Genomic DNA, 13,110 nt, shown 5'->3' with positions numbered 1-13,110 from the left:
CTTATATCATTGTTTAATATACATATAATGGCATTTTATGATAATAGACATACATTCATATTTTAATGAAAAACTCATGTGAATCATATAAAGAGACTTTGTAATATGTCCATATGGATAAAATTCAAATTGATTAATATTCACCAAACCTCAGAAATTAGATAAGATTATATAATACAAGACAAGCTAGAAAATCATTAATGAGGTTTAGCATAAAATGGTTAAAACTTAAAGGGTTTATATATAATATAAATTACATATTAGAATTATATTATAGATTATTAGATATCATAGATTTATCAATTATAACATGTTAGAGCATTTCTTAATGGTATTAATTATACATTAGAATTACCTGTTAAAAGTTATCATAGATTTAGCTAAATAAATTTTTATGTTAAAAATTATTTATTTTTTGATAAGAATATTTGCACATGATTTTATGAGTTAAAGTTTAATTTTAAAGCAGAATTATGATGAGTGGTTATGCATTATATGCAAGATGAAATATTCCTAAGAAAGAGGAAGAATGGATTAAATTCATTCATTATGAAGAATAGGCTTATGCTTAATTAATAAAAATGATGTATTTGTTTGTTTTTTATGGTAATAAAAATATTATAATTTTCTCATTTATAAATTAATAATAACATAAATTGCTGTTGTGTATTCATAATTAAGTTTATTGAGCATCAAAAAATTTTAAATTGATGAATGATTAAATTATTGTAATAACCTATTTAACATGTAGATAATTAAGATAATAATTTATAAAATCATTAAATTTAATTATATATTGAAATAAGAATGTTTAACAAAAAGATAATTAAGATATTAATTTATAAAACAAAATGACTGGGTAAAGAGATGCACCCTAATGGAAGTAGGAGATGACGTGGACAAATGTGATAGCGGCGGATATGAGATGCATGAATCTTACAAATATTGATGATCAGGACCGTCAAAAATGGAAAAGAAAATCAGAGGGAAAACTGGCCCACCCGGGTAAAAATGAAAATCGCCATAAAACGGAGAAGAAGAAGATGATGATGATAAATTTAGATGTAAACTAATTAAATTAGTGTAAATTTTTACATATCTAAAAAATGAATAAATATTAAGATAGGTCTTTTGCAAGTAATTCATATTGTAAAATTTATAATAAAATTCTTAAATGATTTATAATGGCCAATTAACACATAGTGTATGGCCAGTCAATACATACCATGTTTTGACTGGCCAGAAAAACAACTTGTATATAATCTTATCAAACTCATAAACTATTATAGATAATAGATAAAGCTTTGATTCAAATTTTATTTAAAGATTAAGAATTGGGCTACACTGATATAAAATATATTTGGTCAAACCCAAATCTTAATGCCGTTTTTTTGAAAAAAGCGAAAGCATGACTATTCATGGCATATTTCCCCTATTTTATCATATGAAAAAATAAAATTATTTTAATGAAGCTGGCAAACCCTGAATATATGACAAATAATTTCTCATCATAATTAAAAGTTAATGAGGCGATGTCAGTTTTTTGAATACAGTTCTAAAAAGTCCTTGTAAAAAATAGCTCAAAATTTAATAGATACCCCCTTTTAATTATCAAAATTCTACCGCGAAAGCGAATTTAGATAAAATCAGTTAGAGTATCTATAGCTAGCTCTGGAACATTTTTTATAGGTGGTCTTTAAAACGGATATGGAACATTTTTTTGAAAGTTCAAAAGATCTTAAAAGGTGCATATGGAGCAACTCATATGAAAATTAATAAATAAAAGAATGATCCGAGCAAAAAAGGAAAAGGTCCAATCAAAAAAAGTGGAAAGTTTAATCAAATGATATCTACTTTGTTAAAATTATATGATTAAGTTGCCTTTCAAAAAATGTAGATAATTATTTAGATAACGATGCCTCTAATAAAATGCTCTAGAGGCAGTAGGAGCTAAAGAATGCCCCGAATGGTAAGACGGTGTGTCTGTAAGCTGTATCATGAATGCAGCTGAATAATTTTCTCATCCTGTGGATTAAAGGAGAGAAAAAAGCTGTTTGATATCGATTCTGCAATCAAACTTAATCTTCTCCAGATTTGCGGACATCAGTGGGATTGATTTTAGCCGGAATGGATATTTTAGGAAGTTGTTGGTAACGTGTGAGAAATATCTGATGACTTTGGGTGATACATCTACTTTGGGAAAGATGTATAACGGAGAGCAGACTAATCTGTTGAAATATTGCAAAGTTCTAGAATATTAATGAAATACATTATCAAACTAAATGTACCAGGTTCATTTATATTATATATATCACCATGATGGACATGTTTCACTTAAAATTGTCATAAAATTTTAAAAAAAACAAGCCATTTTTATATTGATATTTGTGACCCTAAATAAACTCGTGGCTTCTGGTGTTTTTATAAATATAGGTATTTTTTATTATTAAAAATAAATGCTTGCTTAAAAATGGCCAACACTCACCCCGTCAAAACCTCCTCAGTTAACATTAATTAAAATTTAATAGGAGTTTTAGAAAAATAAAGGGATTCTATATTTTACTGAGAATGATTGTAATGATATCAATAGGGTCAGTTTAGATAATTTTGGCGGAAAATAATTCCTTGCAGGAGAATTGAATTTTCGAGAGGTAAAACTGGGAAGGTAGAGATTAAAATACGAAATGGGTGGAAAAAATGTTACTTATAGTAAGGTTCCCTCTAGAAGAAATTTACAACATGCAAAAAAATAAAAGAAACGTATTTTTACAATTATTTATTTCGGTTACTTCTAGCGATGTACGGATATTTTTCAAGGGATCGGATCGAGCCGATATTTCTCCCATTTTAAAATATCGGTTATCGGCAAATATTATAAAATTTTCCGATCCGATCCGATAAAAAATGGTGTTTTTAAATAAAATATTATAAAATTTAAAAAAAAAGCTTTATCTAAAATCCACTTATTTTTGTAAATAAAATCGAAATTCATTTTTATGTTTAATTTTTTAATAATAATAATTAATTAATAAACATTCTGCATTTTGTTATTATTTTTGCGCATTCTGTTTATAAAAGTGTGCGATAATCTCTTCAGAATCTGTTTTTATTAAAATTGACAGTCCCCATCTCCGCAGACTGACCTCTGATAAATTGGAAATTTTGGTATTTCTAAAATGAAATCTTCGATATATTAATATTAAATATTTATTTAAATATTTATTTCAAATTTCATAATATATTTGTTTATACATTATGTAAATAGATAAATGTTATTACTTATTGTATAAATAAGTGATTTATCAATAAAAATATTTTATATACTTTTAGAATTGCAATTGAATTGAATATAAACTATAACTGATCATTATATATTTAAATGACATATGTTATGGTATAGTTAAATTATAGATGTTATACTAATAAAAAGTATATTAAAAATTAAAACCATTAGTATCTTTACAGAATACAAAATTAGATATGATATCGGATCGGTAATCGGCCGATATCAATTTGATATTCGGATCGGATAGGATTGGCCTCCAAAAAGTGGTATCGGTATACCCCTAGTTACTTCCTATATGTGCGTCAAAGCATAGGCCTATTTTGAGTAGTGTAAAATTTGATCATTGAGCTGTCTTATGGAAAAAGGGATTGAGAGGTTAGAGATTTTTTAGCTAACTCTTTTTCCATTTTTAGAGATTAATTTAAGAATGTAAAAAAAGGTAAATAATTTTGTCAAATGAGTTATTCAGATCGAAAAACTTCTTAGAGGGACATTATATTATTCTAAGGTCTACCATTCAGGTGTTAAATATTGACCACAGAGCTTCCATTATGGAGGGGAGGAGTGAATGAGGATTTTAGAAGTTTTTATTTATTTTTAGGGGGAATTTGAGGAGGGAGCTTATAATTATATTTGTGTAAATTTCTTCAAAAGTTATATGTTTAGATGGAAAAGGTATTAAAAGTGATTTAATGTTTTTTTTTGTAAATTATACATGGAATTCTTTTTAATGATTTATTGGGAAAATTGTTATTCTATGGAGAGAGATGATTTGTAAATATTGTGAGGGAAGGTGTCAGACAAATGGTTAAGGAAGATGGTTGATATATTGTTTAAAAAATATTTTAGAGTGGATTTTATTATCTTGGAGTTGAAGATTTTTTTAATGCTAGTGTATGTTGTAAATAAGGTTTCTGAACCCGAATCGTATTCCGAATACATATTCAGATTTAATCTTTTATTAAGGATTTGAATTGAAAATACTACAGATGACTCAGCAAATATCAAAAAAAAATTTATTTTTTAAATTACAACTTTTTTCCCCTTTTCTATTCAAAAAAAAATTTAAGAGAAAGAAGAAATTATGACCATATCCGATATTCTATTCCCGTTTTTTGACATTTAATATTTTTTATCAATATTTAACATTATATAACTTTAAGGGTCTACCATTAGGCTATATAAAGAAATTTTAATGACGCTTCTAGCTTAATCATATCCAAAGATATTTAAAATGAAAGGGAGAGCATTTTGCTCAAAATGCTCTATTTATTTGACATTTAGAGCCGAATATCTCAGCCGCTAAGTTGGAAGCTGAATTATTTTTTTCTTAGTTATAACATATGCAACCTTGAGTAAAAATTTTATAAAAATCTGAGGGGTCGGGTTGAAATTCATGTTGATATGTGGAGTTCATTTAATATTCTTAAAATCTGTTTCGAAAGGGTAAATTTTTTATTGAAATCTATATAATAAAAAATAATATCTAATTTATATTTCTCTCTCTCGATTAATATATACCTTTCAGTAATTATAAAGGAATTGATTGCCACAAAATTTAAATATAAAATACTTTTATTTATAATTATAAAATAATACAAAAATATTTGGAGTCATGATAAAAAATGATATATTATCTAATTTAATAAAACAATCACCATAAATAATAATATGACAAATATAAATGGAGTTTTCTCTGTATCACCATATTATAGATAATATTATTTATATTAATTACTCAAACCATCTTTTATTAAATATTCCTTATATATAATCGAAACATTCTCGAAGAGGATTTTATATATTTGTTTATGTAGTGAACATATTAACTAAAGGTTACATGTAGCCTTTTAACTTATTCACTTTGTTTGTTATCTCATTTCCTTTAAAATCAATTTGTAAATTAGTCTGAATATCCTCCTGAGCTTGCTGTCTTCTCAAAGCCACCTGAGCTGCCATAACTCTCTGCCGTTCAGAAATGAGACAACATTTAGCGCATAGGCAGTCCTTCCATCTGCAATATCTTTTATGACCCTTTAGAGCTGATATTGTATCGTGATTACGACATCTAGCACATTTCGGAGCCCTATTAAATCGGGACATGGAAGATGCCGTCGAATCAAAGGCATGTTTTATTAGACCTAATGATGAGTTGTTTTCTTGGATGTCTGATAGTTTGTAATCAGTTTTGCAATTTGAAGGGAATCTTTCATTACCTATGGAACTCTTCATAAAATTAATAGGTGATTCTGGCGAAAGTTGGTTGTCTTCAGTATAAGCTTGGTTTGGCTGTTTTTCTATCAAACGATTGAGTTTGGCTATGTAAGATGGGTCCATCACTGGTGGTAAATACGGTAATATCTGATGAAATGTATGATGGCGTTGTTGATAATTTAGGTATGAAAGATGTTTATTTACCATCTCTGCGTCTTTCGTGAAATTAAGATAGTCAAGCTTTTTAATACCTTGATTATAACTGTCTTCCATGTATTTCTGATAGTAATTGAAGTGTGGGAATGGATCTTTGACGGGATTGAACATGGGGAAATTGGCGAAAGAATAAATATTCCTGATATTCTCCATATCATGTTCCATTTGATTCGATTAATATTTGATGTAAAATATGGGTGTAATGATGATGATTAATTTAATTTTAACTTTATAAATAATATATATTTTATTAAAAAAAATTTTTATTTATTTAATTATGTATAAATGTTTTTATTTATAATAAACTATTTTTTAATTTATATTTTTATTTTATTTTTAACAATATTTTCATTTCTTTCACATAAAAGCTTCATATTTCAAGAAAGCAAACAAATTTTTTTTAGCAGGTTTTAAAGGTATATATCTATCATATGAAAATTGATTCAATTCAAAATTCGGTTACATATTTTTTTTTATTTTGTGACATTTTAAAAAAATAAAATGGACAGTGTTAATGTTATATTTGATATTTCCATTTTGTAATAACTGGTTAGGGATATTATTAAAAGGCTATAAATATACTCACACTCACGATAATTTTATAAAACATAATGAACTATAATTATATTCTTTAATATGAATAATAATAAAAGGTTATAATTATTGCAAAAATTCTTAATAATCTATTAAATTAAGGGCAAAACGTTAGTTAATATTTATGAAATATAAATAAACAATTTTTTTGCAAGATGTGAGAATAAAACAGCATGCGATCATAAATATTGGAAAAATAGATGTCTTAAATTCCTCAATAAATGGATTATTAGGGGGCATAACAGATAATCTCGTGGACTTTCCGGGGTAATTTTGGGGAAATATTTATGTAAATTCTTATTTTAATATAATTTTTTTCCCTCTAAAATAGATATACAAAAGGTATACGATAACATAGATATTGCAGAAATGAAAACTAGAAATAAACTATATAAAATAAGCATACATTTCAAGATATATCTATCGTAAACTGAGAGCTATATTCTGTTCGATTTGAATCATGTTAAAATGATTTATTCTCGTTTTTGAGACTGAACTGTGAAATATTTTTTTTATAATAGTTAATAACTTCAATGAGAAACTAGATTCTGAGAACTGGGAAGGTGACAAAATAAAAATAAAAACGAAGACATTGGTGTAATGATAAATTTTCTCAAATAAAATTAATTTATTTCGAAAAATAAAGGGTTTTCATCCCACTATGAGTTTTATTGGAATAACCCTTATGATTTTTAATTATGTTAAATTTTGCATGATAAAATTGGCAACATATCGATTTCATCCTTTTTCTTTTGATTCTAGCTATTTCATTCTTTATAATAATAATTAAGTTTTACAAATATTTGTTTAGCCGTTTTTTTAAATAAAAACATGATATATTAATAAATATCATTTTCATTTCAAAATGTCGATATATATCTTATTTTTTGAATACAATAACTTATTTTAAAAATAAAAAATATATAATTTAAATTATTGATATTATATTTGGAGTGACAAACTTTTTGATTTAGAACAGAATATATCATATTTCACTATCATATCATTAATGGATAAGAAAAAAAACTTAAACTTCGTTCAATAACGCCAATCATAATAATAATATAAAAATTTATATTTATAGGATATAGGAATATATATTTTAATTTGAGTTTTGCATATACAACCCCTAATTTGGGGAAATTTTGTTTGAAGGCTATTTGGCTTTTTTTAATGATTTGAAAGCATTAAATAAATTTTTTTTTTATTAGTTAACAGAACTGAGAAGTTAATCACATTTATTGAATTTTCAATATAATTTTGAGTCAATAAAACAATCAAGACCAAGAGACGGCTAATAAATAAATATCCATCGATATGAATTATTTTTTAATAGTGTATTATGGAAGTCGGGAGCCAGGCATCCACTATTCCTAAATAATCTAACTATTTATCAATATATATCTACACCACTATGTACTATTAATGTGCAATAGAAATCTGTAAAGCCCGGCAACACTAAGTAAACCAGGCAAACCATTAACCCTATTAGCCGTTATTATTTACTAAACCTACCTTAAAAAATTTATCATCCGGATCTGAACCGCGCCTTTAAAATGCTTGTGAATCGGCTCGGACTTTTTGATATTTTAACCCTCTTAAAAAATAATTAATTAATCCGTTTTAACTGATAAATCATTAATTATTTTTAGATATTTTTGTATATTGCTATTTGACTGTGCCAGCTACCCTAGTCAGCGCGTAGAAGGTGTTCTCAATCATAAAATTTATTTTTCCTCCAATAGATATTTGACAGAAGAGAATCTTAAAAACAATTTAATTGTTGTATATGGCTCAATATGATTTTTTTAGAGAATATTGATAAAATTTTTAAAAAATTTTCTTTTTATTTACAAAATTTTATTATACGCTTGTATGAGAAAAAAGTTAGAACCTTTAAGTTTCAAACCGAACCTATATTATTTTTTTGTCAACCTGAACCGATATTTATTACGATTTGGATGAAACCCTTTTAGAACTGATTCCATAACCGGTTCTCAAAAATGGATTCTACTCGGTTTTGATTTCTATTGATAAAAAATGGTTTCCAGTACTGGTTTACGTTCCTAGATATAATTTACAAAAAATGTCATTTTTTATTTGCTTAAGATTCATATTTAGGGAATTATTTTAAATACTTTATTTGTTTAAATTATAAAACTATTATAATGAAATCAAGATTATTTGTAGCAGGCGTATTCTTCCCATACTGAAGGCTGGGTAAAAAAGTGGTAAAAAAAATAGTGGGCGGGTTGATTTAAAATATTTTGCGGGTGAGATAAGCGGATGGGCTTAAATTTATTAAAAAATCAAGTTTTTATTTCCAAAATTTTGCATATTTTATGAATTTGAATAAAAAAAATATATAAATAATTTTACTATGGGCGGATGAATACAACCTCTTTGAATCAAGAATGAATCTTTTGTGTAATGTATAAAAATTATTTTGGTGAAATGTTTAATTTTGCTGCCTAGATTTTAAAAATAATGTTATTAGCGAAAAATAGCAGGTAGTGGAGTGACTATAGGAATAAAATAAAATTATTGAAATTTTGCAATTTTAATGGTTTTAGGTTTGGTTAGAGAGTTGATGTTTGAAGGGAATGAAGAGATGCAGGTATAACCTCATATAAGTAAGAATGTCTTTTTGGCAGAAATGTGTATTAAAAATTAAGATAGAGAATATCGAAATTTGTAATAATTTACTTAATGAAACTTTGACACTTAAAATAAAATCGTGAACTTGAAGACATATAGAGATTCGGACCTTGATCTAAATTTATTTCAGATCTGCCTAGACTCGAACCTATTCCTTGAAATAATCTGATCTGAAAAGATTAGGATCTTTGACGCGGATTGGATCGGTAGGGCAAAAGTTTTTAAATTTTTTCTCTGATTTGATTATATTCAAAATACTAGATCTAATAATGCAAGGCTCCTATTAAAATAATCTTTAATAATTTAATAATATATTTTTTAATATTAAAATTTAGAATTTTATAATGAATTAGTATTTTCTTGTATATATAAATTTTTTTTTAAAACTCATTTCAAATTTTTGATCCATAATCAGTTATCCATTCATTTTTAGTGAAAAATAAAAATAAATAAGCAACAAATGATTAATAATCAATTCGATAACGGTATTTAGAGATTGAGCAGATCTCCCTTTTACCTAGCATCCTTTATATCGAGCAGCCTCTTATCAAAGCAAATAACCAACACCCATACTTCTAAAGATGACTCTTCCTTTTATAGAGGCCATAAATTTGAAGAAACCCGTATTATAGTTGATTCTCATCCTCCCACAACCCATAGACAGAAGAATTGCGATGCGCCTATATTAACTCTCTTATCTATCCTGAAATTGACTGACCTTCCCTATTCTCTTCATTGATCAATGGTATTCATCTGTAAGTCGACAACTTCTACTTTTCAATCTTATTCAAGCCATCGGTATTCGTTTTAACAGCTTCATCCACCCGCACACTCGCTCAGGTTATAATTAGCCCTTAGACTTAAAGGGGAGATATGGTTTATGTTCCTGCAATAGACGATCCATCATGCATACTCTATGTAACTCAATCATTCAACTAGCTCAGAAACCAGCTCAAATACCTTCGAAACTGGAACTTTCTGGTCTTTTTAGATCAAACGGTAAACGCTCTGGACTATCCATCAATGAGGGGGAGGGGTCAATAATTATGGGGCTATTCTTGTATTGATCCCCCGGCTCCCTCTAACAAAGCCCTTAACATATTGGACTTAAACAAACATGAGTTAAGGAAATATTCCAAAATTTTGAATAATGTATTTTATATCTATAATATCGACTACACTTACCATTTTTAGTAAACACGCCCTAGCATTTTACAAAAAAATTCACTAAAGAACTTCGCATCCGATAAAGGCTGCCATAGTTATCTTTAACGCGAACTACATAAACTTTAATGGCAGTCTTCTTTCCAAAGAGTTTTTTTTCCCTAGACTTTTACTTCTTATTTTCTTCTCATTTCCTTTTTCTTTTTTAATTTCGGATATTTACATTTAAAAAGTATATTTATATTTGAATATATGTTATATAATTATTTATATAATATTAATTGATTTAATTTTTAAATAAAATGTATACATAATAAATATTGTTTTATTAAAGTAAATATAAAATTGAGTTTTTAAAAAAAAAAAAATTATCCATTAAAACATATGGGTCATATCTGCCCCAGATATAAGTTCCTCCCTCCACGGTAATAGAAAAAATAAAATCTATAGAATAGTATATCCTATCCTTCCCTATGAAAAAATGGAAATAGTTTTATATTTTTCGGACCTCCGACACTTCTCACACCTATAGGGCATCATACCAACCCTGGCTGCGATTACAACTTTTTGAAAGATTTTAATTATTTCAAAATAGTATTAAGCTTTTTAATGAATATATATAATATGTTTTGTTAAAATATATTATTTAGGAAAAAAATAATGTTTAAGTAGCACAATAGTTGATATAGTAAGTTAAAATTATAATATAATATAACGATAATGTAAAAGGTAAAGTAATAAAATTTTTATATATATATTATCAATGAAGGGATTTCCGTTCCAATCAAATTTTACTTGAATTTTATTTTATCAAAATATTTTATATATATCACTATTTTATAATTAATGTTTCTAATTATAAGAGTTTGTGTAAACATTTTATCATAATTTTCTTTTTTTGCAATTTTATTATTATTCAATAATTAAGACATTTCCACTGAAAAAAAATAAATATTTAAATTAGCTTTTAATTAAATGAATAGTTACTTAAGATGGCGCCAGTGATGTATACGTTCATTAAGTAATATTATATTATAAATTAATAAGTTATGAAAATAGGTTTAGTTTTATTATTCAAATATTATTTGCGATTGTTTTATATATAATTAATAATACATTGTATTATATAATATAATTATGATTTCATATTATCCAATATGATATTATGTAATCGAAAAATGAGATTTAGGAAGACCGGGGTAAAATAGAATAAGGGTAGACGTCAGAATACTTTTCTGCATGTCAAAAATATTAAAAATATATGATAAAAATATTTAATTTCTATATTAGACACTTACAATATTATTGTTAGCCTAAATTCCAGCAAAAAATTTAAACATTATTTTGTTTAGATTTCTCACAACTAAACTGACGCATAATTTTATATAAAATACGCGTAAACGCTCCTTTATAAAAAGAGATACAAAAAAATGATTTTTTTTTATTATTATCTTCTGTAAAAAGTAATAAGTAACGGCAGGTTCACATGAGAACACTTAGATGTCAATCATTATAATTTTCCTTTTCCCTCATCGGCTATTTTATTTTTAGTTTAAAAGTTTACACATGGTTGAAAATTAACTTAGAAAGAAAAGGAGAAACCAGTTATAATTGGTAATAATAATTTTATAATTAAAATATAAAAGGTAATTTAATTATTAATTAAAATAAACATTATTTAATATTAGTTACTATAAGAGAGGATAGCCTGTTAAGCAGGTATATTTTACATTACTAAATATCTGAACTATTTAAATAAGCACTTATTATAATCAAAATGTGTATAAGTAGTTATGTTGCATTAATTCAATAGATAATTTGAAATGGAAAGATTCTCATCATGGGTTGCCGAAACAATATGCTCTATATATAATTTAGCCGTGGCGACGAAGATGCTCCTACCCTATTTAAAAATTTTTTCAAAGACCCCTAAGTAAGAAACGAGAAAATAAATTTAATTTAATTTTTTCGCTTTCGCCCAAAGATTAAGAATTATGGTAACTTTATTCTTATGAGCCCCCCTCCCTCCAGTCCTCTATTTCAGCACCAGAAATATCATATCACCAGACTAATAATAGTAATATTAATAAAATTTGAAATGAGATTGAACGCCACTTTGATTACACTTGATATTATAAAATAGTGCGATATATCCCTAAAAGCCATTGATTCTGACACTCCATAGATGGGTACCATGTAATTCAGGTATCTACCTTTCCCTAGGCTCTCCCATTTCAAGTTCTGATTTACACTGTACCGTGAAGCTCTCTATACTGCGCGAAATGAGCACATGGCGGTAATATTAGAATCAGTGGCTTCACTGGCCTTTACAATCCAGGTGAGTAGGCAGCTTATAAATATATAGATATTCTTTTAATTACTTTCTTTTTTAGGATATATTTTTTAAATTACTTCTTTTTTAGGTAATTTCTAAAAATTTTTATCACTAAAAATTGGTATAAAATTTTTTATCAAATAACTCTAAAAAACTCTCTAGCTCGTGCAAACTGATACAACGCCCAATTATCTATTTCTACGAAGATTATGACAATATATTGGTTTATATTTAATATTCAATGAGTATCTTGGTGTTAGTTATTTGTTTTCCAAACAAAATATATGTTTATTTATTTTAACAAAATTTTAAATAAATTGTTTTCTAATCACACTATTTAACTCCACGACTATAGAGGACCCAATGACGGCAACAATTGGAATTAGTGATCTGCATCGAGCCTAATTTTTTAAGCCCAGCCCGGCTCGAATTTTTTTAAAAAAGTTTTGCCGCGGTCTTAGCCCCAAATTTTTTTAACAAAGTTTTGCTCGCTCTGCCTGAACCCAAATTTTTTTAAGAAAAATTTACGGCCGATCCTGCCCGAATTTATTCAAATATAGAAATTAATTTTTATAATTACTCAAGATATAAGATATATGTTATATGTTGTCTAGTTTCTATAAATAAAATCAAATATTTTTAT

The sequence above is a fragment of the Gordionus sp. m RMFG-2023 genome, chromosome 1 (genome assembly GCF_954871325.1).
Source record: "Gordionus sp. m RMFG-2023 chromosome 1, tfGorSpeb1-WG-v2, whole genome shotgun sequence".
NCBI classification, from domain to species: Eukaryota; Metazoa; Nematomorpha; class Gordioida; order Chordodea; family Parachordodidae; genus Gordionus; species Gordionus sp. m RMFG-2023.
Note: the sequence above shows the minus strand (reverse complement) of the source record.